At 44.9% G+C, this 27,803-nt stretch overlaps 1 protein-coding gene across 1 annotated transcript in view; it reads right to left on the bottom strand.

Annotated features, from left to right (window-relative positions):
- Positions 1–27,803, bottom strand: part of OPCML (opioid binding protein/cell adhesion molecule like) — a 1,111,876-nt gene that overhangs the window by 692,951 nt on the left and 391,122 nt on the right. The window lies entirely within an intron of this gene.

Below are 27,803 nucleotides of genomic sequence, written 5' to 3'. Positions count from 1 at the left end.
GTGATTGATTACCTGCATTATCCATGCAACAATTCAGGGTAGAGAATAAGACTCCCAAAATGCGGATGCAAAGACTGAGGCAGCTGGCATGCATGGCTGGGCCTCTGCCCTCGGCTCCTGAGCAGCAGCCCTTTCCACTCTGCTGCCTCTCCCCACCTCTGTCGCCTCTGCAAACAGCAGTGCCACAAGGAGGTATCGTTGTTTGATTTAGGAAAGGACATGGAGAATGAGTTATCTTCAAACCTCAAGAGAGCAGAGGTAAGCAGAATGTAATTACCCACATTGGAAGGCTGCCATATACAACAGCTGTGGAATACCGTGGTGGGACAAAAAGCAATATTGACCAAGAATATCATACGACCCCTCCCAGACCCGTTCTGATAGTTGGATCCTCACTCATATTTATTCAAAAGACTGAGAATCTATTTCTTAATATGAGAAAATCATTACTGGCATTTGCAGATGCTCAGGGGTGTAGAGTCTGAGATTGAGAGTAGCAGACAGGTAAGAAAAATTAATAATTCATACAGCAAAAACCATTCCATTTTCTGCATGTGAAGAGGGGCTCTTGGGAGACAAGGTAGGTTGGTGAGAGTCTGGGATGGTACGCATGGAGAGAAACAAGGCAACAAAATATTTGACTGTGAAGGTCAAGTCTCTCCTGCCAAACCCAAACCCAACCCTCACAAAGGGGGCAGAACAAGCTATCGGCCTGGGCAAGTCTGCCCCTCTTTTCTCACCACCTTGAAGAAGGGCAGTTAGCAAGCATTGCTGAGGCAGATGGAGGTAAAGACCCCGCAAAGCAGGCTTCTGGATCGAAACCTTTGCAGATCATGAGGAGTTGAAGGCAGCTTGGACTCTTCCAACAGTATCGCAGAGTGGTTTTCATGTGGGTCTGGTAAGCTTCCCAGAGGCAGAGTGGGAAGGAAGGCATTTAGGAAGAAGTGGGCAGGCTGCAAAGAGTAGGAGCCTTTAGGGAAGAGGGGGAGAGAATAAAGGAGGGGAACAGACTGACAGCTGTAAGAGTGGCGTGGGAAGGGGGCCTGGTTGAGAGAGGTGAAGGGATTAGCCAAAGAACCCATGTGCATGACCGGTGGACACGGACAAGGGTGTAGGGAGTGCTTAAAGGAGTAAGAGGGGGGCAAAGCTGGAAAATTAGGACAACTGTAATATCATAAACAACAAAATAATATTAAAAAATAAAAAAAAACAGAGAATAAAGGATGAGGAGCATTGGGAGGGGTGCACAATACACTGGAAAATAAACCAGAAATTCATGACATGAGGGGATTTTGCATGGGCTTTGTTAATTAAGGAAAGCCACTGCAGTGAATGTGCATGTGTACATGTGTCCACGTGTATGTGTGTGCATGTGTTTTGGGGGTGTTTTAGTGAATATTATTTTAACAAAAGATAATGGTCTTTAGACACCTAGCTTTAAAAGGGTAATCTATTTTGGGAAAACAGTTATGAACAATCCTCTCAAAAGAATTTGCGTATTTTCAGGACCAAAAAGGCCAAAAGTACCATTAATGTGAAGGATGATTTCATCATCACTGGTTTAGGGCCCATTTAACAACAAAAATCTTTAAGTTCTTGTGGAAATGTTCCAAATAAAGTGAGGGAAAGAAAGGAAGAGAGAAATGTTTTTATAGAACATCTTACAAATTGAGCTTCTCTTGGAAAACTTTTCTAATTCTTGGTTTTTTCTAAAGAGTTCAAGCTTGGTCAAGTATTCTGCCTGGAAAAAACATTCATTATTCTTGGAATGTATTAAACCATCCTTGAGATGGATAAATGATATATTTTTAAGATTATTTATTTATTTATTTTTAGAGAGAGGTGTAGGGGAGGAGAAAGAGAGGGAGAGAAACATAGATGTGTGAGAGACACATTGATCAGCTGCCTCTCACATGCCCTCAACTGGGGACCCAGCCCACAACCCAGGCCTGTGCCCTGACTGGAAACTGAACCAGCGACTTTTCAATTTGCAGGCCAGAGCTTAATCCATTGAGCCACAACAGCCAGCACTTATTTTATTCAATTATTTTTTAAATCTACTTAAAATTGAGGTTTACATTATTCCAGAACTTAGGCACAAAAAAGAACAACACAGATTGCATACTTTTACACCTAAAGAATATATCGATATTGTTTGCCTGCTTGCTTCTTTGTTTTAATTAAGAAAGACTGACTAATGAATAAAAGCAATGTCAAGGAGTTCATAAGGGTCAATATAATGCTGGCATGTTGAACCTGTGGGATTTCTAACATTGAGTTTGGTGTATCATCATGGGATCATGCCATGTCACTCTTGTAAGCCTACTCTGGATGTCAAGGATGTGTCCGTCTAGCAGGGCAATGCCCTGTTCTCTAGTGAGGTTCACTACAACTTAACATCTATCTCTTGCCAGAGAAAAAGAACCTAAATGCTGTGGTCATTTCCTATTTCTCTCCTTTTCAATCAGGATAACATTTCACACTTCAGCAGCAAATGACTTCCTTTCAATATTGGTGGCTCTTAAGAACACCAGGAAAATTGACCTCTAGATAAAGTGGGAACAGTCTAGAGAGGTTAGGTTTGCAAACAGCAAATTCCATACAGCAAATTCCATACATCTTGCTCCGTAGGAGCAAGAGGCTAAAACACAAGCCATTTTCAGGAAAGTAGCAGTGCCTCTGTTCAATGAAGATAGCCATGTGGGGAAAGGGGTGACACTGGGAACCTATTTTCTGCTCCCCCAACATATTGATCTTGTCTACACTGACCAGATAACCAGAATTTGCTTCTGATTTGAAGAGCATTTCTTAAGCTCTCAAAAACAAGTTTCTTCACCTGAAAAGGAGGGCAATCTGCTTGTGACTCCAGTGTAAGCAACTTGCCTTCCATATCATTCTTACAAATCTTACCCATGCCCAAAAGACAGACAGGTCCCCCACCGATGAGAAAAACATCTCTCACTCTACCCTAGTAGACACAATAGGTTGTAAAGGCTCCAAAGTCATGTCTCAGTTTGAACCCTTTTGTTCTCCTCCCAGACAATACTCCTGGAGACACACAGGTAATGAACTTGCCTTCCCAGGGCTCTTGACCATCTCCAGTGTGCTCAAATGGTGGGCAAGTCTCTTCTCATTCATAAATCTACAAGGAGATTTATGTCACACTCACTTAGGAGTTTCTTCTCTGGCCAAAGGAACAGACCTGAATATTAAGTACATGAAAGTGTTTCCTAACTTACAGTAGGATGGTTTGATGGGTATTTTGTCCATTGATTGTGCAGATCTCAGTAAACATTTTCCCAGGTGTAATACTATGAATTATTGCCAGGGTCCTCCACTGTCTCAAAAATAATTTAACCCTTAAAGTTAACCGAAATACTCTCATCATGGTCCTGCTACACTAGTGATTAAGCAAAATGTGAAAACAATCAAACAAATCAGTGTCCTTCTATGATTTACTAAGGACAGAAACTGTGCCTGTTTCCTCTCTGCCCAGCTCAACGACAGCACTAATCACTGATGGCACATTCGTGGGCTCACTGTGAGACACATATTGTTCTAAGTGTTTAAATATGATAATTAATGTAATCCTCACATTAGCACAATGTAGGGGACTCTATTGTCATCCCCATTGTACAGGTGAGATTGCCTCGTGTTAAATAGGAAGTGGTGGAGCTGGAATTCAGCACACTCTGTGTGCCAGCAGAACACATGCTCCTTTGTAGAAAGCATATAGAGGTATTTATTGAAACTATAGAGGCAAAGAAGTAGGCTTGTATGTATTTGGTGCTTTGCAATAGGGATGATTAATCAGAAGTGAGGCAGATTAGACTGATATTCTTTAATGGGGGCTTCTCATATTTCAGAGGTTATGGAGACTGGGACCACTACCTCCGTTAAGTCTACTTTTCTAGGTGAATGTGGAGCTGAGGATTCCCTGGAGCAGGTGCATCACTGAGACTCTGCTCACTTGGATCACTCGTGATGAGTCTTTTATATTTCCCCTCACAGATGAAAAGGAAATAGATCAAGTGTCGCCCTGGCTGGGTAGCTAAGCTAAGTTGGTTATAGCGTCCTCCCACTACACCAAAGCTGCATGTTCAATTCCCAGTCAGGGCACATACGAGAGTCAACCAGTGAACACATGAGCAAGTGAAACAATGAATCGATGTTTCTCTCTCTCTCCCTCCTTTCCTTTCTCTAAAATCAATAAATAAAATTTTAAAAAGAAAGGAGATTCAGTGCGATGATCTTGAGGTGACTGGGAGTCTTTAGCAACAGGAAGAAAAGGGGGGGAAATGAATTCAGAGTGAGAGTGTGTGAATGTGGGAGAGATTGCCTCAAGAAGTGACGTCACTCTGACTGCAGCCCATGAGGGGAAGGACCAGGCAGAGAAGGTTCTTCTGAAATCTTAACCATCCATGACACATTTCTCATTGGCACCCTTTACTTCTGCTCCCAGACCCATCCCCAGGATACACACACTCTCTGCTCTCTGCCCTCTCTTTCTCTTGCTTTCCCATTCCCTTTGGCCTATACCCTCTCTGTGTGTACGGAACTGTTTTCAACAAGTATCTGAAAGTTACTGAACAAAATGGTCTTCAACGCTTCAGCCTCTTGGGTCCTCCCTGGACAACAGCCACCCTGGCTTTTCTCCACCCTCTAAACTCTCCCACTCCACCATCTTCCTCACTGCCCTGCACAGATGACTTCCATGCCTTTTACTGAACCTACATGTCCACTGCCTCCTGGATGCTGCCGCTGGGTGTTTCTTTTTGAAATCTGCTTTCTCACCTGGAAGAGGATAAATTACTGCCCTGAACCACCAACATAGATGCTGTCTTCATTCACTCTCTTTGGAAATGCAAATATCTGAAGCTTAAGTTACCTTCTCCTTCACTCTCACATGGGTTCCCCTTCATTTTCTTAACAATACTTTTTTTCTAGAATTTCCCAGGATGAAAATTTGGATAAATATTTTACCTTCCCTTTAGCCCCTAAATATAACCTATCAATAAGTCTGATCTGTTCTTTCTTTACAATGTCTGCCTCATTCATCTTTCCTTGTATTCTCATGACCAACAAATGACTTTTGAGCTGTCATTGTTATTATGCCATGTTCCTAGTATTTAAGGACATGGACTTGCTAAGTTAGAGTCTAAACTCTGAATTTATCAGATCAACCAAATAAAATAATAATAGTGCACACCATGTAAAGAAGTTGTTGACAAGGTTAAATACTCACTGTTGAAGAAATCCTCAATTAGTAGCTACTAATATTATTTGCTTTTCTCTAGTTTGGCCTTTATTCTAATCCATTGTGCCTTCTAGCAAAAAGCAAAAAAATAATTTTGTTAACATATTGTTGTGGCAATACAACTTCACTACTCTAAAACCACAAAGAAGTTCCCAAATGCTTAATAAATAACACCAAAACTCTATAGCTTAGTCCTCAGTGTCTTCCCACAGTGTGCTATCTACTATTTCATCTTTATTTTGCTCTGCCAGGATGATTGATGTCCTGCTCCCCAGACCCTCGTCCATGCCATCGTTAGTGTTTGCAAGTCTATGCAGCTTTGGATTGGAGCTGAAACCCCATTCAACACAGTGCTGATGCCCTAGCTGTGACTTCTTAAAACTCCTCTAATCCCCTTTTGCATTTTTTCAGTATCACTAACTCAGTACTAACTTCTCCCTGTCTTTCATTTATTGTTTTCCTCCCTAGACTATATGGCTATAGAAGTCTGAGGTTTGATCTTATTCATATCTGTAGCTCTGACAGTACACGTCACACAACAGGTTGTCAATATTTGTTAAATATTTGCCTTACTTCATTTGTTAAAATGAATAAGATGCCTGTCTCTGTTGAAACATGAAGGTTTGGAAAGTAAGGCAAAGACGAAGAGGGGACACAAAAGAGAGAAAGCTGGAGGGTCTATGAGTGGGTGGGCTTGGCACAGAGGCAGCTGCTGACAGGTAACAGCATTCTGGTGGTTTTGGGACAAGGTCCAAGCCCTTTCCTCCATGGCTTCTATGTGACAGAATCTGGGCAGGGACCACTGGAGGCTCTTTCCCATTCCTGAACAGTACCCCCTTCCATGTGCAAGTAACTACACCTAGCAGTTCCAGCCCCTGTTGCTGGAACTGTCCTCATGCATGGTCAAAGACCATGTGCCTAAAGAACAGCCAGCCAGGGTGTGTACTGAATACCTAGGTCAGGGGCATCAAACTCATTTCACCGGGGGCCACATGAGCCTCTCGGTTGCCTTCAAAAGGCCGAATATAACTTTAGGTCTGTGTAAAGGTAACTAACTACTCCTTAACAGTTAAGTGAGAACTCATCCAAGCTGGGTAGAAACAAAGTGCCAGGCCGGATAAAACAAGGGAGAGGGCCGGATTTGGCCTTCGGGTCTGTGTTTGCCACCTGTGATCTAGGTTCTCCAGGTAAGGGGCTTCTTCAATCAGTCCGATTGCCGAGCACAGCTGGTCTTGGACAGATGCCATGAGGAGGAAGTACCCCAGCCATTCTGTTTGGCAGAGAGAATGAAATGACATTTGAGTAGCTACGTACAGTGACTGGGCCGGGGAATGGCAAGCTGGTCACCAGACCCATTTTCTCCTTCTGGGCTCACACAAACGACATTTCATGCCTGGCTTGCACTTAGGCAGAGTGCAGTCATTAGTTCTCTGAGAATAGGGTGGCGAGGCCATGCCCCCAGCCTCCTGGTTTCTGGGACAGTGATGCCAGCACAAGGTTGAAGCAGAGGGTTGGAGGATGGCAGAGCCCAAGCAGAAGGAAATCTCAAGTCCCAAAATGACTGCCTGGAGCAGAGACCCACAAAGGGTTGTGATGTGGGAGAAGGAAAAGACAACTGTTGTTATTTGAAGTACTAAGATCTGTGTGCTGTTTGCTATAATACTTAGAATTGTTTAGATTAGCACACTGTTCAAAGCATTCCACATATCTTATCTCAGTGAGCCTCAGAACAAACCTGGGGTAAAAAAATAATAATCCTGATCACATCATTTAAAAAATTTTATTTACTTTTGGAGAGAAGGGAAGGGAAGGAGAAAGAGGAGAGAAACATTAATGTGTGGTGGTTGCCTCTTGAGCACCCCCTAATGGGGACCTGGCCAACAACCCTGGCATGTACCCTGACCAGTAATCAAACCAGTGACCCTTTGGACCCCAGGCCCACCTTCAAACCAGCTGCACTAGCCAGTGCTGATTATGTCATTTTTTAATGAGGGAAGGAATGTTTGCTTGGCCTATTCTAAATCTTTCAATTAGAAGCTGGGACTATTGGATATATTGTCTATTTAGATTTCAACTTGATCACATTATAAGTATAAAAACTATTGTTCAGTACTATTGTTATAAATTTTTTTCCACAGACTGACATACTCCATTTCTGTGGTTCCCACACGAGGGTTTTGAACCACCTTACTCTTCTGAGAGGCAGGAAGAGTGAGGGCAGAGGAGGCAGAGAGCCCTTCAGCCTCTGCGATGTGGAAATGGAAGAGAGCTTGCGCCAGCCCTCGAGCACATGCAGTTTTGTCAGACTCTTGTTTCAATCTGGAAGTCAAGAAATGCCACTTAGTCAGGGTCTGCTTGCCTCTTTGGGCTCTGTCTTGCTCTCTCTTCTGATGAGTGAACTTAGAGGGGAATTTCAAGATGGAGAAGTAAGGAGAGCTAACTTTCCTTTCCTTGAACGATGGGTATTTTAGTCGCAGAAGAAAAGGAAAGAAACAGCAGCCTATTTCTGCCTCACTGTGCTCTTGTCCTTGGCTGGCTGCCAGGGATTCATAAGAATGTACCCTGCCCCCAACCATCGCTCTCCCTCCCACCTGCCTGCCAGGAGTCCCACATGCAGCCTGGCTTCTGCCCAGAGGGAGAAACACAGCAATGCCGCCAAGTAATATGGAGCCCTTTCCCCTGGAGTGTTACCTTTTTGCCTCCCTCGGCAACTCTGAGTGTTCTTTTTTCAGAGGGCTGGTCTATCAGTGTCAAATGCCTCCAAATTCAGAGGTGATGGCAAGTGGGAACGAGTTTGATACGAGTAGGTCTGCCAAGAGTGCCCTGCCCGTGAGGCTAGAGAAGCCTTCTGCTGTGCTTTCCTACACACCCCAGCACAGCTCGATACACACTCACTGAAGGAAAATTTTACTGGTTGATCTGACTGTGGTCTTCCTTTTGATGGATGTGTACATATCCATTGATATCACACCTTATTTCAAATGCACTGCGACAAAGAGTCAAGTATTGATATTCTAACAACTGCAACTAAATTTTACATGTAATATCTTAATTGTAAACCAGAGAAAGGTAACTCTTACCTAACAGGTAAATAAGAGAAGCTTCTACCATTTTCTAATAAAAATAATAGGAGCTCTGAGTTCAAATTGAAGCAATAAATCAAAAACAATACAAAGAGATCTAGAGGAGAGACAGAGGAGTTAGAAAACAAAGTAGTGAATTAATTCAAGTTTCTGGGAAGCAAAAAACAGCTGCTTCTTGGGTATCTAGGGAAGAAGAATCCTGAGCTGTCAGCAACAACTGGGAATCAGATGGAAATGAAGTCCTTGGGTAGCCTATGGGAATTAGCAGGAATTAAAGGTGAGACCAAGTGAGAATTCATTTTAACAAATATATCTGGGACTCCTAAAATATGCTTGCCTAATTCTTTGTGGAAAACAAAGAGTGATCAGAACTTTTTTCATCAATATCTGTGAAAGAAATAGGAGACACAGGGATATCTATTACTAGTTAGTTAAAGGCTGACGATGACTAATGATGAATGGAACACTAGAATTACACAGTGCTATGGGAATGCAAGGGAAAGACATTCTTTGTCAGGGTAAGGGGTGACGGTATATATGATAGGACATTTAAGAGAGATGGGATTTACTTAAGCTGTATAAGTTACATATAATGTTGACTGGTGATTACGGAAGGAGGAGCTAGGAAAAGAGTTTACAGCAAAATGTAATCACAAACCAGAGAAAGGTAACTATTAAGTTGATCAGCAGAAAAAATAGGTATAGAAGTGGAGAAAACTTTCGCTGGAAAGAAGGCCAAAAAGTTTGGTGGGGTCATGTTGTTGAGGGTTTTAAATGTGAGGTTTAAGCGTTTATGTTTTGTTGTGAATGCAATGAAGTGCCATTGAAAGCTGGTGAGCATTTGGGGAAAACAAACAAACAAACAAGCAAAAAACCTCTATATTTTAAAAAGCTAACTCTGAAGACAATGCACAAGACCCGTTGCCTAAGGAAGGGCCTGGACATAGGAAGATTGGTTAGAAGATGAGGCTCAGAACTAGGACCATGCTCTTGGCCGGAGACTGAGAGAGGGGTCTGAGCTGAGAGATGGGCAGGCTGTGTGGCTGACTGGATATGGAGGTGAAGGAGGGAAAGTGTATAAAGATTCTACGGGTTGGAACCACAGTGACAAAGAGGAGAAAGATACCATTAAAAAAGGGGGGGAACAAGGAGACTGAATTCATATTATTTGGGTTGATTTTTTTTCCTGCAGGAGTTTTGGCTGAAAATAGAGGGAGAGAAATAGATTTGGGAGTTTCAATAAGTGGCAAAATTTTGAAGGAGCTATTATGGAATTAATTAGAAAAGAAAAAACAACATAGGTTTGGTTTTTTTCTTCCCTAGAGAGTAGACTAAGTTTGAATGCTACTAACAGATAGTGACCTACCCTGGTTGGTGGACCTTCCTTCCGATGATTGGCTGGTACTCTACCAGGAGCAGGCTGTCCTTCCACAGAGATTGTTGATTCCAGGGGATACACTGTCTCCTCTAGCATCCCTACGCATCATAGCTCATCTTTGGTAGACTGACCAACTGGAACAGGAGCACAGTCTTATTGGGTGCCCCACCACCAGATTTAACGGCTTCCCATGTAACTTATTGCAATTTATAAAGAGTTAGGTTTAGAATACAGGTGAATGAAAACAATGAAAGGAATCAATACTGAGTTCAACACCTTAATTTTCTGACCATTACAAATGTCAATGTGTTGGTTCTCCTAGACCCCAAGAAGGTAAAGGTTTCTGTATAAAAAAGAACAAGACCATGTAACATTAGTAAATGCCTTACAAATGATTAAGATGTGTATGTGCAATTCTAATGATAGGAGCACTGTGAGGCTGTTTTATCGGTCCCATTAAAGGGAATGGACTCATGAACAAGTATAAAAGACACATGGACAATAACTAAGGGTGGGGGGTGGAAAGGGGAGGGAGGCGGGGAGCATGGGGTGGGGGGCGGGCAGGGTTGGGAATATAAGACAGAAACCTGTACTTGAACAAGAATTAAATAAAAATTATATTTAAAAAAAAAAAGAAATGCTGGTATGGATCCATGATTGACACAGTGGACTAACATTCTCTGAGCTGAGAGCTTTACTACAGTCTTACTGTTCACGGGCTGTACACAGCCAGACCAGTCACTCAGCTTTTCTGGGTTCTGGCTGCAGGACAGAAAAACAGGGCAAGATACCCAATAATGGCCTGCTTGATAAGGCCACAGGGATGATGAATGAGCTGACCTCTAGATAAGATGCGGAGAGTTCCAGGAAGGAGAAGCCATGGTCAATTACAGCAACAAGATTTTCACCCCATTGCTTTATCTTGCTCTCTTGTCTGTCTCCTACAAAACCAGAGGACTCCCTTGTAATGTAACTGGGCTAGAGCCAGAATTCAGTACAGACAGGGGGTGAAAAAAAATCACATTTGAGGTTAAATTTCTAAAAAGAGCTGTCCAATTTGTCAGCCATTCCCCTCCTGACCTCTGCTGAGTGCTGAGAGACAGCAGTGCCTCCCCCAGCATGTTTCTCCTTGGTAGGAGCTCAATGAACAGGGCATACTTAAATAAACGTCTCCAAGGCAGCCCCATCAAATATTAAAAGAACAGAACTCTCTCAGTCAGCAATAGGGCATGAGTCCCAAACCCTGAGTGTCAAGGCTTCCCAGCTACTCTCCCATTTGAACTTCAAAATAGCTTGTTGGAGGGATGTTTTTGTGTCTGAGGTTACAACCCTTATTCCTGACTCACTGTGCCATTTACATAGGTGGATTCTGGCTTCCGAACCTCTAACAAAGCACAGAGGGAAAAGAGCCTGAAGATTATTGAGAAGGGAGAGAGGCAGGCGACAGAAGGCCATGGCAGCAGTAGCAGGTCGTAGGACATTGAAGAGTTATCAGACCATCCTCAGTTGTCCACCTGTGCTAGAGGACGAGGTTTAGATGAGACTAAATCTAGGCAGAGCAATAACTGGCCAAGTTAGCACCTGGAAAAAGGGGGTAACTTGAAGTGCACAGGTAGATGAGAAGTGCCCACCTGCTTTAAAAGATGAAGAGCCCATCACTTGAGCTGGATAAAGGTCAAACGTAATTGTAAAAGGCATTTACTTAGATACTTGCTCTTAAGTGTGGGCATCCCTGTTTGTAAAACAGGGATGATAATGCTCACGTGGGATGGTTTATGGGAGTTAAATAAGGGACCATGTTTAGCTGATCAGGTGGTTTGTCTGACACTTCCTAGGGGTTCAACTAATGCTAATGTAATTAGTGTAATGCCAACTCACTATTTCTCCTCCCTCCCCCCTCCCTCCCTCCCTCCCTCCCTCCCTTCCTTCCTTCCTTCCTTCCTTCCTTCCTTCCTTCCTTCCTTCCTTTCTTTTTAAATCAGTGAGTGCCTACAAAGTGCCAGGCTTCATAGCAGGCAGGTACTGGCTTTACAAAACAGTATAAAACGCCTTCCCTTGAGGAATTCACAGTCTAACGCCCCATTATTTATCAGTTGTGCATACTCCGCTAGTTTATAACCATCCACTCTTTCTTCTGCAAAAATGGAATGATGATCACTTTTAAATCAAAATCAGCCAGCTCCCCTCCTGTCCCACAGTAGTCACTTGGCAAATGCTTTCTTCTTTTCTGTCTCCTGCTCCCCCCTCGAGTTACCTGTGTGGTGGGCATACAGCAGGTGGGGAGGACAGATAGTGTTAAAGCTGAGAACCCCACACTGTGAGCATCAGAGAACCAAGTTGCCAGCTTCGCCATGGTCCATTCCCAAAGTAACTGTCTTTTAGGAATAAATTAAGTAGACTACTCAAAATGTTAAGAACTAGGGGTCCAACTTCCCTCTTTTCTTTAAGAGATTCACTGGGCATTTCAATTCCATCTCCTGCTCAGCCAGCTAAGAGCCCCTCCCCTCAACATTGACCTCATAACTAATAAGATAAAGAGAATGCTTAGCTGGAGGCAAGGAGCTGCAAGTGAAGCCCTGTGGACCCCTTTCATCTCCACTCCTGCAGTAAATAGAAAGGGTGACTTCACTCCACCCACCATCACCAGTGAGGAGGGGGGATTTACTGCAGGTTGTTGCCTATTTCACAGCCCTGGGCACTGGTTTGGAAGCTCTGCCTATCTCTCAAAGAGATCTTGTCTCCAGGCCTAGAGGCGAGAGAGGTAATGAGGCAAAGACTCAAATATCTTGGGACAAGGAGACCGTAAGTCCTCATTCTGTCCCCATGACACTTTAGAGGTGGAAATGGGAGGCAGGTCTGCTGTCCTAGACTCACAAAGGCAGAGCCAAGGTGCAGAGTTTAAAGGACTTGTCCAAGGTCAGACAGGCAGTAAGCACTGGCTTTGACAAGAACACAACTCAGCTTCTGACTCAAAGTATGGGAGCAGCCCAGCAGCCAGGGAACTGCAGAGAATGACAGTGGGGACAGAAACGGGAGGCTTTTCAGGATGGTGCAGCAGAGGCAGCCTCCAAGATTCAGCAGTTAGGATCCTGATTAACTGAGCAACCTGGTGCCTTTGGTCCTGAGACTAAGAGAGAGTAGGAGGTGAGGTGGGGGAGGAAAGAAGAAAAAACCCCTCATCCACCACCAGCCGTGCTATTCCCTTCTGTCCCTGATGACCACGATTCACCTGCTCTCTGAACTAGAAAAATCAGTGCAACCAGATGCCACCAGAATTCTATTTTGCATTTTAAACATCTGAACGAATGGCTCTTCTCCTCTGAAGATCTGCTGCGTAGGTTTTGTGGTTTGTTCATCTTAACTCTGCTATGCATTATGATATGTGCAAACGGGGCAACATAAATTAAGAATTGATCATGATAACATTTGGAGCAGATGCTACAGGAAACTCAGATGAACCCCAATTTGCATATATAAAAATCTCCTATTTTGACATTGCAGCATAAAACTAATATTTTCCCCTACAAATTTCATTTTCTACTCTTCCCAGCCCACCTCTTTGAGCCAAGGTGAAGGCAGGCCCCAGGCAAGTCCTGTCTTTTCTACTTCAAGCACAGCAATGTTCATTTACTCACAAAAATGATGTAAAACTTGTCTCCTCTTTTTCACCCTCTCAGTTTTTCAATTTGTTACTGATAGGCCAATTGCCCTTCCAAATGCCGAGTCCTCATCCCCACTTTTGTTGCTATCACGGAGGGAATAAAGACCAGTTTTCAGTTTAATAATGAGGTCTGGGTACCTTGTTCATTTAGTTATTAGAGTATCTTGCAGGTGTGGGTGATAATATTTGTTTCCAAAGCCCCTGCCTGCTTCTCCTGTGACTGGACAGGTGACCTTTGAGGCTGCCATGGGCACATCCCATCGGCTTGGTAATCCTTGGCAGACATGCCATCTGGATTACAAACCAGACCGCTCAGAGGAGGCTTGTCTGGGGAGAACAAAGTAGAACCACCTGGGGGCAGTGAGGGTGGTCATGCCCGGAGAGAAGAAGCCACTGAGCCTATGTAACCGCAATGCTGAAGTCAACCGAAGCTCTGCTACACAGCGCTGGGCAAACTCACTATCTAGAGCTTATTTTCTAAGAGAATCCATCCCTGCCTATAGCAGAGCATCCTCCTGTAGAGCCAAAGCCAGTCCCTCTAGGTCCCAGGGGTATCGAACTCATTTTCACCAGGGGCTACATCAGCCTCACTGTTGCCTTCAAAGGGCCAAATGTAATTTTAGGACTGTATAAATGTAACTACTCCTTAACTAGGGGCAAGGAGCTCAGCACTGCTGCTGGGTAGAAACAAGGTGCCAGGTCGGATAAAACAAGGTGGAGGGCCAGATTCAGCCTGTGGCTTTGTGTGTGCCCCCTGTGCTCTAGGAAGTAAGCATTCTGGCCTTCCTCTCGGGGCCTGGCCCAGTGAGCAAGCCGTCTCCTTCTCTTATCTCATTTAAACTTTAAACAGTGGCCTTTGGAATAGGATCATAGGCATTTTTACCACCCTCGTTCCCACTTGACAAATAAGGAAAGGCCAGCTACCAGATATATCAAGTAACGTGTTGGAGGCCCAGGCTAGTAGGGACAACAGCTCCCTGGGTTGGACCCTTCCTCTCTGCCAGGCACTGTGCAGACCCTCCATGTGGATAACCCCACTTGGTCTTCTTTGGTGCACCGAGGGGCCTGTCACCCTCTTCAGTGCACCAAAGAAGAAGCCCACGTTCACACAGGTAATTCATGTGACTTGCCCAAGTCAACACAGCTACAAAGTGGTGCTGAGGTTTGAACCAGGACTCTAGAGCCTGTGCTGTTGGTTGCCACATCAGCGAACATCAGGGCTGCAGGAATTTGAACCCAGGTCCACAGTCTTCAGATTCTTTCCTCTTCAAGCTGTCACATGACGTGCTTTGCACTGCTCTATTGCATTGCCTTTCAAAGTAAAACCATCTGACGGGCTGCCACCTTGCTCTCACCTGACAGTCTCAGCAGCTCTCTGGCTCAGGATCCAGCCAATTACACTATTCTGTTCCCACCCTCCCCCAGCACCCATTCTGCAAGTCCCTGCAAAGATGTACAGGCTTCTTATAAAAGCTCTGTCCCTTCTCTTTTCTCTCCTCAGTTCTTCCATGGCTGCAGGGTCCTCTAATGGTCCTGAGGTCCTCTCTGCGCAGATGAAACTGGCACGTCCATGAGAAGCATTGCGGCAGCCCGCAGACCTGTGTGATGGCCACAGGGCTGGGCAAGAGGGTGGAGTTGCTGGGCTGGGGGGGCTGTGGGAAGGGGTGGGAGTTCACCAGGAAGCCACATGGTCCCCTGTTCTCCTGAGAGACTGGCTTCTGGAATTATTTCAAAGGTATTAATAATTCATCAGCCCCAGAGGGGATAAAAATTAAAAAGAGGAAAACAAAGATCTAATGGGCCTCAGAGACACCCACACAATTGACAAAGATTGTTTTCATATTCAGCTGCTGGAGTATAGGAAGATGGGGAGAAGAAAGGGGGGAAGAAAAAGGACATGTTTGCTTGATAAAAGCACACCTTCTAGAATGAAAGCAGCCTATAGCAATGAGACCTTAAATCTACAGCTTTTTAGAGTTTATAAAAAGATTTCATAGATACATTTGATCCTTAAGAAACATTGAATGAGTATAGTGCATTATAATTAACCTAATATTTCAGATGAGGAACTGACTCTTCAAGCTTAAGGATTTGCCAACCACCCAAATGCTGGTGCTCTGCACCTTAGTCCAGCAGGTCTGTTCATGCCAGCAGACACCCCTCGGGGTTCTGGCATTCGCTCCATCTCAAGAGATCTAGGGCATCAGGAGATGCTAGAGAGAACAACTGGGAGGCCAAGATGGGGACCCTGGTCTAGAGTCCTGTGGATTTCAGCACAAATCGCAACTGAGATTCCCAGAGGTAAAAAAGAAGCCCAGAGCCATAGATACCACCCACCTTTCATCCCAGCCCCCAGGGAGAGGGACTTTCTTATCACACCTTGGTGTGGCCTCCACAGAACAGCTTGTTCCTAAGTGGTGGCCTTCCAGCAAGCTTCGAAATTTAGTGTGAATAAAAATGCACCCTTGTTCACCAGTAAGAGAAACACAGGCAAAGATTTAAATTATAATCTGCTAACTAGTTGATTGTTGTTGTTTTTTAATGAGATATTTCTACCTTGGCATTCAGGGGTCCAAAGCTATCTGATGTTCAACGTCCTTTAGAATCTAATGCCATCCCTGAAATTGAAGAACTACCTGGATAAAGGGTCAGGTGCCTGTTACAATGTCCTTTCTTACTGTCTCTGCTCCTACTGTGATTTCTGTATGTGTCAATACACCAAACCAATACAGAAAGAACGTTTGCCTTTTGTTTTGGACCCTTCCTGATAAGAAGAGAGATTCCAGCATTATCTGAAGCCTTGTGGTTCACTGTATGTGAGTGCCCCCTTCATTATTTCACAGTGTGAAGGCTCTTTTTGAGGTTGCTTCATCAAAATATGTCATTCACTAGAGGCTTCTGCATCAACAATATGGTGGAAAGACCATCTGATTGCCATTTCCAGCAACCCCCACTCCTGCCAACTCCCTCCGTGCCCACTCTGGACTTAAGGTAACCTTTCCTCTTCCAGTACCCACACAGAGTGGTCTGTTTTGACTACTTTTCTGTTACAGAGACATTTCTTCAGTAATCTGGGAGTGTTAATGTGCTAATGGAGGTAAATTGTAATTAATTTCTCTCTAATTGATGCGTGGGACTACCTAGGCCCCTCATTTTCTTCCCTTCATTCCTTTATAAATATATGACTTGACAGGTTAATTTGAAAGCAAAAGTTAGATTCTTTACAGCCATCTAAGCGAAGCCCCAGAATGCAATTTGCCGTCTAGTTGTGTGAAGCATAATAAAAGGGTTGAAGCAGGTTATCCTTTTTTTATCATCATTTTGCTAATTTAATCTTTTCCCCCTTCATTAGGTAATATAATATTCATTTCACAGCCTGAAAACCTCAGCAACCACTGACAAGGGGTAATCTCCAGAGCACTGTGACATCTGCGGGATGACCTTTCCCAGGCGAGGCCTCGCAGCTGGACTGGAAGGGGACCTGGGAGGCCATGTGGGTGGCGCCGGGGGAGTTCTGCTTTGGCATTTGAGTCAGAACTGAGTCAAGCCTCCCACATCCTACTGCAATTTGGAGAAAAGCAGTGGAAATTTCTGGAGTTTCTGGGGCTGCGAAGGAGAGGAAGCCAACCCTGCCACTGTTAGCATGGGTAGCTAGATGTTAATAAAGGAAGGGAGCAAAGGGAATCAGATATTACTGTTTCACCAGGAAGTTGCAGCTTCACTTCCCCTCCGGGGAACAAGTATGTTCCCCATAGATCACTGGGGTAAAGCAGAATAATAAAGAGGGGTTTAAGCACATGTGCAGTGGGAATCAAAATGGTGAACACAAAAGCCTCTCTGTCTAGCCTGGAGAAAGGATTGGATTGGATGAGAGACACAGTCTCGGAAGATTTGAGGAATGGATTGGTTGGAAGGTAAACCCAGCACAAGCCTGTAAAAGTGTGGGAAGTTGATTGGTTATTTTGAAAAAGTGTCTGGTCCTTCCCAAGACCAAAATAATATAATCCCAATGAACAAGGAGTTCTCTCTCTCTCTGTCTCTGTCTTATGCTCACCCCACTGGTTCACACATTCTCTCTCCACAGTAACCATGTGGCCCTAGCAGCCCCAGGGCCAGCACCCAGCACCATGTGGACTCCAAACACAGACTCCAAGTGGGAGCCTGGGTACAGCAGCACAGCAACGCAACACAGCTGGGAACAGTGCTCAGCTACCTGGGCGGGGACTGAGACTGCTGAAGCTGGAGAAATGACACGGAACTTTTGGACACTGGCTTTTGTTTTAGCCTTGCCAAAAATGAGGCTGGACTTTTTCCATGGCAGGATGGATGGAGATGAGATATTGGGCACCCAGGGGCAGCCTTCTAACCTTACCATGCCACAACACCCTGACACGTGGGTCTCTCAGATTGGTTTCCTGGAGATGTCATGAAAGAACACAATTTCAAGGGCCACCAGGTACTTGGAGCTATTTCCTGAGGAGGGGGAGGTGAGAGGCCACCTCGGTCAACTCCAGCATGAGCCACAGAGAGGGCTTATTGCTGAAAGGTGACTTCTCCACAAGGAAAGTCATCTCTAGCAGGAGGGAAGGGAGCCCAGCCACCTGAACGGCAGGCTTCATTGTGACCCAGCTCTTGCAATTACACTTGAAGTGAGGGTTGGGGACTCGGAGGGCATTTAGCCTTCCCACATTAAGCCAGTGCCCCTTGGTGCTTAGATGGGATTCTGAACTGCCCGGGGCCTTGTTCCCTGCTGTTTGCTAAAACACTCACTGCATCTTAGACTGCTGGGTGAGAGGTCACCCCCTCCCTAGAGATTTGGTCCTTCTGCCACTAGCTCTTCCATTCGAAGCATCCAAGACTACCAGGCTCAATTCTTTTTCCCAAAGAATTGATCTAGCAGAAATGGGACTGCTGTGTAATGGCAGCATTTCTAGTTTCCGCCCCAGATGCCTTTCTCATTAAGTCTCTTTTTTTCATCTCTTTATCATCCAGGTTAAGATTAGGAAGAAAAAAGAAAGAATGCTGGTTCTTCCTTTCATGCCCCAGTAAGATGACTGCCCACCAGAGGTCCAACGTCACATGTAGGTCCCATAGAGGTGTCGAGAAGTTAGAGTTTCTTTAATTAGAAGCACCTACAGGTAAGCCACGGAGAGACATTTTCATCAGCTGACACTTTCTACTGCTCTTTGTAGAAAACATGGAAGTGTTTCCTTATTTGTTGGCAGATACCTGGAAGAAGAAGCAAGTCTTAGGAGGCAGGGGTTTGATTAAGGCCCAATAGTTGCCATGATTGCCCTGCAGAGATAATGCCCAGAAACATCTCATTGAGAGAGCATCAGCCACAGGTCCAATGCTCAGCTGACCACTTCAGGTCCTTTTTGTCATCTTCCTGAGGGCAGTTGTGGAGCTCACCAAGACCAGAAAGGAGATGGATGCACTGTTGCCATCGTCACAAATGTCTTCATGCCTCATAGGGTTCATTTTAATTTTTTTAAAAGCTGTTGCCATAAGCAGGCTTTTGCCAGGTTGATCTGGCAAAACAGAGATCAAAGTAAGTGATCTGATAAATGCCTCTTAATCATTCTTTTTTTCTTTGAACTTATAAAAGTATATATTTCATGGTTTTAGTCCTCTACCTTCTCATGTCATTACAAATTTTTATTTTTATAACAGATTATACAATGTAACTATTTCTCCACATAAAATTTAGTTAATTTTTTTTGTCCAAATATTTGGGAAATTTCATTCATTAGGGGAAAAGGTGTCTTTCACCCTCTGTTATTTTTAATTTTCAGCACTAAAATATATTAGAAGGCTGCCTGAAAAAATTGAAAAGAAACTATTTATCAGGGAAACAACTACAGAACATCAGAGAAACAATACTATTAAAATATAGTGAGCAGATTGAAGGGATATTAAGAATTGAGAATGAATCTAAATTGAAAGGTGGACAATGGGAAGAAAACAAAAAGGAAGGAGTAGGCAGGTGTGAAACTTGAGAAGGTAGGAATAGTGAGAACATAGTAAAATGCTGAGCTTTGCAAATGAAAGATTCTGTGTTTCCGGGAATGGGCTTTGCAATGCTGGAACTGCAATTTTCTTTTCTCTTTTAGATTTTATTTATTTATTTTTAGACAGAGGGGAAGGGAGGGAGAGAGGAAGAGAAACATCAATGTGATCAATGTGTGGTTGCCCCTCATATGCCCCCTACTGGGGGCCTGGCCTGCAATCCAGGCATGTGCTTTGACTGGGAATTGAACCAGCAACCCTTGGTTCACATGCCGCAGCTCAATACACTGAGCCACACCAGCCAGGGCTGAATTGCAATTTTCTTATCTCAGGCAACTTCGCACCAGGATTGTTTCTTGTCTCTTTACAGAAGAGTGATACAAGAATGCTTCAGATCTTAATTCATCTGTCTTATTTGGTTAGTGAGGTTGCTAAGGGCTTCCTAAAAAAAAAAAATAGAAACACTTGAGGGGAAATTTGCCTCTTGTCCTATTGGAAAGGTCTCCCATAACCACAGTAGAGAATTGGAGAAAAATGGGGAAATCCTTGTTGGAGTGAAGACGGAGAGACTAGGAGAGTCAGAACTCTAGATTGTCTCCATCTGCGATTGCGTTTGTTTTACAGCCTGAACTGCACCACCCTTTCTGCATCCCTCCACAGAGACATTCATAAAAGTGGTCTACATTCAGTGCTGTGCTTCCATACCTTCCTCATCCTTCATTCCATCTCGTTGCCATCTGGTTTCATCCCAACTGAAATATTGATTTCCAAGAAGCTCCAGTTCATGTAGTTTGAAAAATAAATAAATGTTTACTGCCTGTCTTCTTAGTGAGAATGTTGACCACTATGTTCTTGGAACACTTTCCTACCTTGGTTTCCATGAAATCATCTCCTAAAATTTCTTCCAATTCGTTGCCCATATCCCTCCTTCAGTGTTTCCTGGCCTTCCACAATTTCTTGTGTGGAAGTGCTTTACCCTCACCTCTTCTCACTTCATACACCAGCATTCATTGTCCATCCCACACCCTTGGCATCAACTACGCTGCTCAGTCTACTACATCTAATTTATACATCTAATATCTATATCCAGGCAAGAATTCTTCTTTCAACTCAAATTTATTCAGCTGCCTACTAAACATATTTACAGATCCAAATTTAAGCCTACATTTCCCTCAACACCTGCTCTGAGCTCTTCCTCCAACTCCAGTCCCCATTTTGGACACAGCTCCTTATCTACCCAGTTTCTAGAACCTCAGTCATAGGATCAGCTCTGCCTGCATTTTATTCTCATGGCTCATATCCAAACTATTAAAAGATTCTGATCTTTCTTTTTGCCAACTGTCTCTTAAATCTTCCTCTTCTCTAGTCCTACCCACCTTCGTCCAAGGTCAGGCCCCCATCCATTTTTATTTACCCTGTCAGAACGAGTATTAAGCAGACTCTCTGCTACCAGTATTAATTTCTCAACAGTCCATTTCTCACCTGTCAAAGCATTTTTACAAAATACAGATCTGATCATATTGCTCCCCTGTTTAATTTTCTCCACAATACCCCTTTGGTCTTTTTTTTCAATCACAGTTGACATACAATATTATATTAGTTTCAGATGTACAACATGGTGACTAGACATTTATATAATCTACAAAGTGGCCACCACTACAAGTATAGTCCAGACCTGGAACCGCAGATGTGATTACAGTATTATTGGCTGTATTCCTCGTGCTGTGCTTTATATCCCCATGACTATTTTTATAACTGGCAAGTTGTACTTCTGAGTCCCTTTTTCTTTTGCTCCCTTAAATCTTGAAGATATCCTAATTCCTTAGCCTAGTAGACAGATCTTCCATTTCCCTAAGATCCCCACCTAATGCCTATCTTCATCTCTTAGCTCTCCTCTTACCTGAACCCTTCACTACACCCATCTCAACCTGTAGGCATGTATATCTATGACAATCCCCTCCTCTATAGAGCTAATCATTCCTCAGCCTGGACAGGTCAGCCCTCCCATCACTGTCTGCAGGAAGGACTTTCCCTACAATGCTCCCTCTCGATGTTCCCAGAATTCCCAGAGCCTGCTTCCCTGTGACAACTTAGCATGATTACCCAATAGGCTGAGAGCTTCTTAGGAGTAAGAAATACATTTCCGTATCTTCTTTTAGTAGAGTGCCTTTCACATCACAGGATATAAGAAGTTTGTTGAACTGTTTATAAAACAATAAATAATATATAACAATTCACACAGAACTACCTACAAAGAATTGTGAAGAAAACCCAATATTTATGTATTTATTTATTTTAAATTTTATTTTCTTCCAAATGAGGTTTTTTGGGTAAAAAATTATTTTAATCCCCCCAAACAATCTTTCTAATTCATGCACACACACACACACACACACAAAACCAAACTAGAGTGAGTTTTGGTTTTGTTGTTATAAAATTTTGCTAAAAGCAACCTGACTCAGAACCCAAAATCATATATCATGCCAGAGCCCAAACTACAAAACAAAAAATGGGAGACCCCATGTTTCCCAATCCCTGTCAGCAGCCCTAGGTCAGCCTGTCTGTTTCATCCAGCACCCTCTGAGTCTATGAAACCACTCAGAGCAACGTGTCCTCTCAGCCACTGGGGTATCAGGGGCCCGGCTTCAGGTGCGTTTGCACATTTGCATGCTGCTTATCAGGTTGCCCAATGGCAGAATCTTCAGAGGGAGCCAGCAATTCTCCCTCCTACTGAAGCTAATGAGCAAAATAGCTCTCCCTGAAGGACAGGAAAAAGCCGGAGTGTGTACAGAGCACTGCAGACACCACGGGTAGGCTGTCACAATTATGAAAAAGCATCATGAGACGTCACACATTAGAAGCTGCAGTGAAAACGTCTGCCCTGTTGAGTCTATAAGGGAGGAAGGATCTCGCTGTTCCTCGGGATTGGGAGGCTGCAGCAGCAGCCCCGCCAGAATGCTGACTGGCCTCTGCCTCCCACAGGCTCCCAGAGGGGCATGGGCTGTCAATTTCTAAGCAAAGGGAGATTGTTTCATACCCACTTTGGACTCTCTTTGCATTTCCAAGGCATGCCTCACAGAGTTGACTTTTACAGCCAGGTTGAGCTGGGCAGTATTAAGAAATACCCCAACCTTCCCACTTTGTCTTGATCTCTCCTTTTCCTGCCTCCTCTCACTACTCCCCCCGCCCCCCGCCCTCCGATCCCCTTTTCCGTCTGCAGGCTTCCTTTGGTTGCTGCTAGACGCATCTTCTCAGCCAGCTCACGAGGGAGTGAAGAAGCCTCATTTCAGAGCCAGTAATCAACTCCCTCTTTGGATCAATCTGCACACTCAAATTGTATCAATCTGCTAAACAAGCCAAGGAAAATGGGACCTAAATTGTCCAATTTTGGTATGTCCACCTAACTTGCTAATTTAACTTTACTTTCCCAAATCCTGAGACCCGGTGGGGCCTCCTTGTGTGTGTTGATCCAGGAAAATGAGAAAACAAAACAGCACATCTCTCAAAACAAGTCATTCCACCAGCTTCATGGCCACTGGGGAGGCAGGAGGCAACATCCCCAGAATCTGTATTCAGGTGCCCGGGGAGGGCTGGCAGGAAGTGCAGAGCCATGGGAAGTTAAAAAGTAACAGGGGAAAAGCCAAACATTTCAGCTTTGTCTTACATGTGCTTTCAGAACTTGTCTCTAGAGAGGAATGAAGGTAAGGACGAGTATTTCCAAGCAGGGGCAGGATGCATGGCCTCAGCTGGGGACTTAGCCTGGGGAGCTGGACCGTCCCACTCTCACATCCTGTTCAGGAAGGTGGGGCAAGTCTCTCCACATGCTGCAGCTTCTCACGTCCTGAAATGAGGGCCTTCCCTGATACGCGAAGGTGGTTTGTGTTTCTGAGCAAAATACAAATGAGAGGCTAAGGTGAAAAGCCAAAACCAAAAACCATAACCTCATCAGCAAATGATAATTATAAGGAAAGTATCGAGAATACAAATACTGTATTGCTGTGTGTCTGAAATTCATTTCTGAATAACAGGCTCCAAGAGGGATGGAAGCCCCTGATTAGAAAGGGCAGGGAAGTCCTACAAAGCAGCACAGGCAGAGGGTGCTGGTGGAGTCCTGCTCAGAAGGTGGGCCTCTCCCAGGACCTAGGAGAGCTGGGAACGCCGTCCGCACTCCATTGCCTGTCAGTGATTTGCACCAGGCCACATGAAGGGTTCAGGATAGCACACTCAGTTCTCATGTTCCATTCAGCACAGATTTGTCATAAGAATAGTTGCATATTTTCTTGTTTCTGCAGTTATTCAGGAAGTCCTCCTCACCTTTTTTTCCCTCCGCTTCCACAGAACACTCCGAAGAAGCTAAGTGAAAGCAAAGGAAGGTATCTGCCTGGTGCCAAGGAAGTCTGACATCACAGGGGATATTTAAAATAATCTTCACACAGTTCACCACTTGAAAACAAAAGCAGGACGGCTTTTGTTTGGTCATTCTCCATGTGCCAGCAAGCACTCTACATGTGATGCCTCATTCCATAAGTGCACGGTGCTGCATGGTGCCTCTGCGGGGCAGGGAGGTCAGATGGGTCAGGACAGGCCAAGCTACTCCGTGATGGCAAATGACCCCGCACCTTACATCTGCCCCCAGCACTTGCCCAGGCTGTTCCTCTACCTCCACTCTTCCATGCCACCAGCAGCTCTTCACATTTTTCTCATGAGGAGACATCTTCCATTTCCAGGATGTTCACTCTGGACCAAGACTGGCAAAGCAGCCTCTTGTGTGAGAAGGAAGAGAGAGGCATGGTGAATTTAAATTTCTGCTTGGCACTGACACCATCACTTCTCCCTATACTTCATTAGCTAAAGCAAGGCATGTGGTCATTCCTGAGTTAAACAGGGAAGTGACTCCCTCTCATTCTTTTTTAAAAAGATTTCATCTATTTATTTTTAGATAGAGGGAAGAGAAGGAGAATGGCAGGGAGCAAAACATCGATATGTGAGAGAAACATCGACCGTTGCCTCTCCCATGTGCCCTGGCTGGGGACCTGGTCCACAACCCAAGCACGTGCCCTGACTGGGAATCAAACTGGCGACCTTTCACTTTGCAGGCCCACAACACGCAACCTTCTGATCCACGCCAGTCAGGGCGATAATTTATTCTCTCACAGAGAAGGAAGGCCAATACTCGCCAACAATGTTGCAATCTCCTGTAATCATGGTCAGTTCTCTGTNCAAAACATCGATATGTGAGAGAAACATCGACCGTTGCCTCTCCCATGTGCCCTGGCTGGGGACCTGGTCCACAACCCAAGCACGTGCCCTGACTGGGAATCAAACTGGCGACCTTTCACTTTGCAGGCCCACAACACGCAACCTTCTGATCCACGCCAGTCAGGGCGATAATTTATTCTCTCACAGAGAAGGAAGGCCAATACTTGCCAACAATGTTGCAGTCTCCTGTAATCATGGTCAGTTCTCTGTCAAACGTGGAATGTACAGTGGCCCCATCACTGTGGAATCTCTCACAACACCCAGTCACAAAACAAGGTCATGGCTGTGTCCTATCCTGAGCGGTTCCCATGTCCCAGCCTGGGACCCCACATCACCCCAGCTGTCATCAACAGGGTGCCCGGCTTCTGGGAAACATGTGTTCCCTGGCCTTGTTCTGTGTGCCCTGTTGTTCCGGCCTTGTCTTGGGAGTGGAGAATCAAAGGCCGAAAAGATGCAGCCATGGAGAAAGAAGCAGCTGTCAAAGGCTCTCTTCGCCTGCGGAGTAAAGGCTCCCAAAAAGCAGACACTGGTTGACTGACACTTTATCTGTTAGGCAAACCTGATAGAAGAGATTGTGTGAACTACTATGTTTTATTTACTTCAAGAATTCATGAAAGAAGTTGTAGGAAACTTTAACATGAAATGTGTAGCCACAAGGTATACCTTGTCCCCAGATGTCTCAACATTTGATAAACTGAGCCCACCCAGGCGAGTCCAGTAGAGGAAGCTGAGTGAGTCAGTCCACAGAACCACAGCCATCAAGGCCCTTGGGCAGGACGAGAAGACGCAGATGTAGTAAGTGTGCACTTGCTGTGTGCCAGGCATTCACATTCGGCCTCCATTCCTACCCCAATAGCAGGCAGATCCCAGCCCACTAGGATGAGTCTGCCACAAACTGCCCACCAGCCACCTTTGCCTGGACCTCCCTCGAGCAAAGCCTGCCTTGTCTCATCTCTGTCTGTTCTGTTCTAATTCTTGGTTTGACCCCAGACTTCATGTTTCATTGGCTCATGAACTTGATGGGTAGTTTTACCATATATCTGCTTCTGGATCTTTTCCCCTGCTTCCCAACCCTCCAGTTCCCTGTCCTGGTGCAGTGTCCAAAGACCCATAGCCTGTTAAGGGACCCCCCCCCCCCAGATTTGNCGAGCAAAGCCTGCCTTGTCTCATCTCTGTCTGTTCTGTTCTAATTCTTGGTTTGACCCCAGACTTCATGTTTCATTGGCTCATGAACTTGATGGGTAGTTTTACCATATATCTGCTTCTGGATCTTTTCCCCTGCTTCCCAACCCTCCAGTTCCCTGTCCTGGTGCAGTGTTCAAAGTCCCATAGCCTGTTAAGGGACCCCCCCCCCCCAGATTTGGCCTGGGCCCCTGCAAGGCTGGGTCAGCTTGACTAGACTTCATCTCATCCTGGCAAGATGTACTAAGGGTGTGAAAAGTGGGCATTGCATTCACCCCTGGAAGGGGTCTGGGAAGCCTGAGGACATGCTGGAGGGAGACGAGGCTGGTGGTGCTACATTCTGTGAGGCATGCCCTGGAAGCAGCCTCTGCCCAGGGGCAAGGAGCAGGCCTAATGAGGAGCAGGCCTAACGAGGAGCAGGTAGTAAGCTTAACAGAAATATCACAGCCCTACATGTCCCTTAGCTTTTTACTTTAACTAAAGGGAGGGCCCAGGAGGAAGTTCAGGCACGCCTGGGCATACTTTCTCTATGTTTTCTCATAGTCTCTGTGGTGTCAGGACAGAGGAAATGGAAGCAGAAATCCTGACCAATGGTGGAGACAAGATATAAAATAAAATTTTCAAAAAAATTAAATGGTGGCTTTTAAAGCAAATGTTCAAGACTTCAGTAGAAGAATTGTGAAATGACATGCATGTTATTGGAAACTGGAGGAGGGACAGAGCTTTCCCCCTCCTCCCAGTGAAGGCACAGTCAAGCCCTGCAAGGTGAGAACTGCCGCAGAGAGGAAGGAAGGCACTCACAGCACTGAGCAGTAGGCCATGCAGAGGGGAGCCAGCGATGGTCAGCGCTACAGGCAGAGTGAGAATTCAGGTTGGTAAGGCAGCTTAGGCATTCTAGAGAGTATCCTTAAAGGTTTTCTGATATTGAGGCGTCACCACGTTACAGGAACAGCTTCTTACATAAGTTTCATAAACTAAGAAGCTTGATGTGTGTGCTGTGTTGTAACTTGGTTCTTATTAATGGACTAGATGGCCTCGAAGTCACGGGTCCTGTACTGCTCTGCACTTCCTACCTTCGATAAGCACAATTCCATGTACTCAGGAGACGTCAATACACACATACCAAATACCAAACACATAAATAAATAATGTTTCAACACAAGAAGAGATAAAGCTGAAAAACTGTACTATCAAAATTCAAACAGTATTCCAAAACCCAGCACGGGGGTGGCCCTCCAGTGTCACTTTCCCTAGCCAGACAAGGGAAAACAACAGACAGACAAGTGGGACTATTTTTAGCCCCAGGAGGGGAAGTCTCTGATTTTTGCATAAAATGGTGCTACGTGCATTTTTTCTACCTGCCCAGAGATTAATCTCTTCCTAACATGTTGAGGGGCACAGTAAGATCTGCTGAAGCCCTTCGGGACCGTCCACATTTCCCAGGCTCTTTTTTTTCTTCTTCCAATTGGACCTTCAGTCAGCTTCCTGTCAATCACACTGAGGCTCTGGCAGGGCAGGGAGAAAGGAAAATGCTTGCAACACACCTTAGCTGGAGAGCAGGAGAGAACCCTCGCTGCAGATGGAAACTGCGAGATGTGCCAACAGCCCTGCTGCCAGGAACACCAGGCAATATCCCTGAGAATTGTTATTGCATCTATCTATCTATCTATCTATCTATCTATCTATCTATCTATCTACCTATCTTTTTACTTCTATTATTTTAGAGCGTAAGCGCCCATGGGAGCTGCAGAGGCAGGACCCAGAAGGAAGCCCTCTGAGGGTCATGAGCTGGCAGCTGACTGCCCTCCACCTACTCCAGGGTTTTCTACTAGATCCTGTTGCTCTGAAGACAAAGCAGAACGCTGCCCATAAACAGCAACTTTGGTTCATCTTTGCCTGAAGGATAACATCCTGTGTCTCAACCCTTTTTGTCATGGCTTAGGGACCGGCGAGTCTCCCCACATTAGTCACAGC

This window comes from Sturnira hondurensis, unplaced genomic scaffold, assembly GCF_014824575.4.
Source record: "Sturnira hondurensis isolate 20B ecotype Veracruz unplaced genomic scaffold, ASM1482457v3 Scaffold0024152, whole genome shotgun sequence".
Taxonomy (NCBI): Eukaryota; Metazoa; Chordata; class Mammalia; order Chiroptera; family Phyllostomidae; genus Sturnira; species Sturnira hondurensis.
This window is presented reverse-complemented; position numbering and strand designations above follow the sequence as displayed.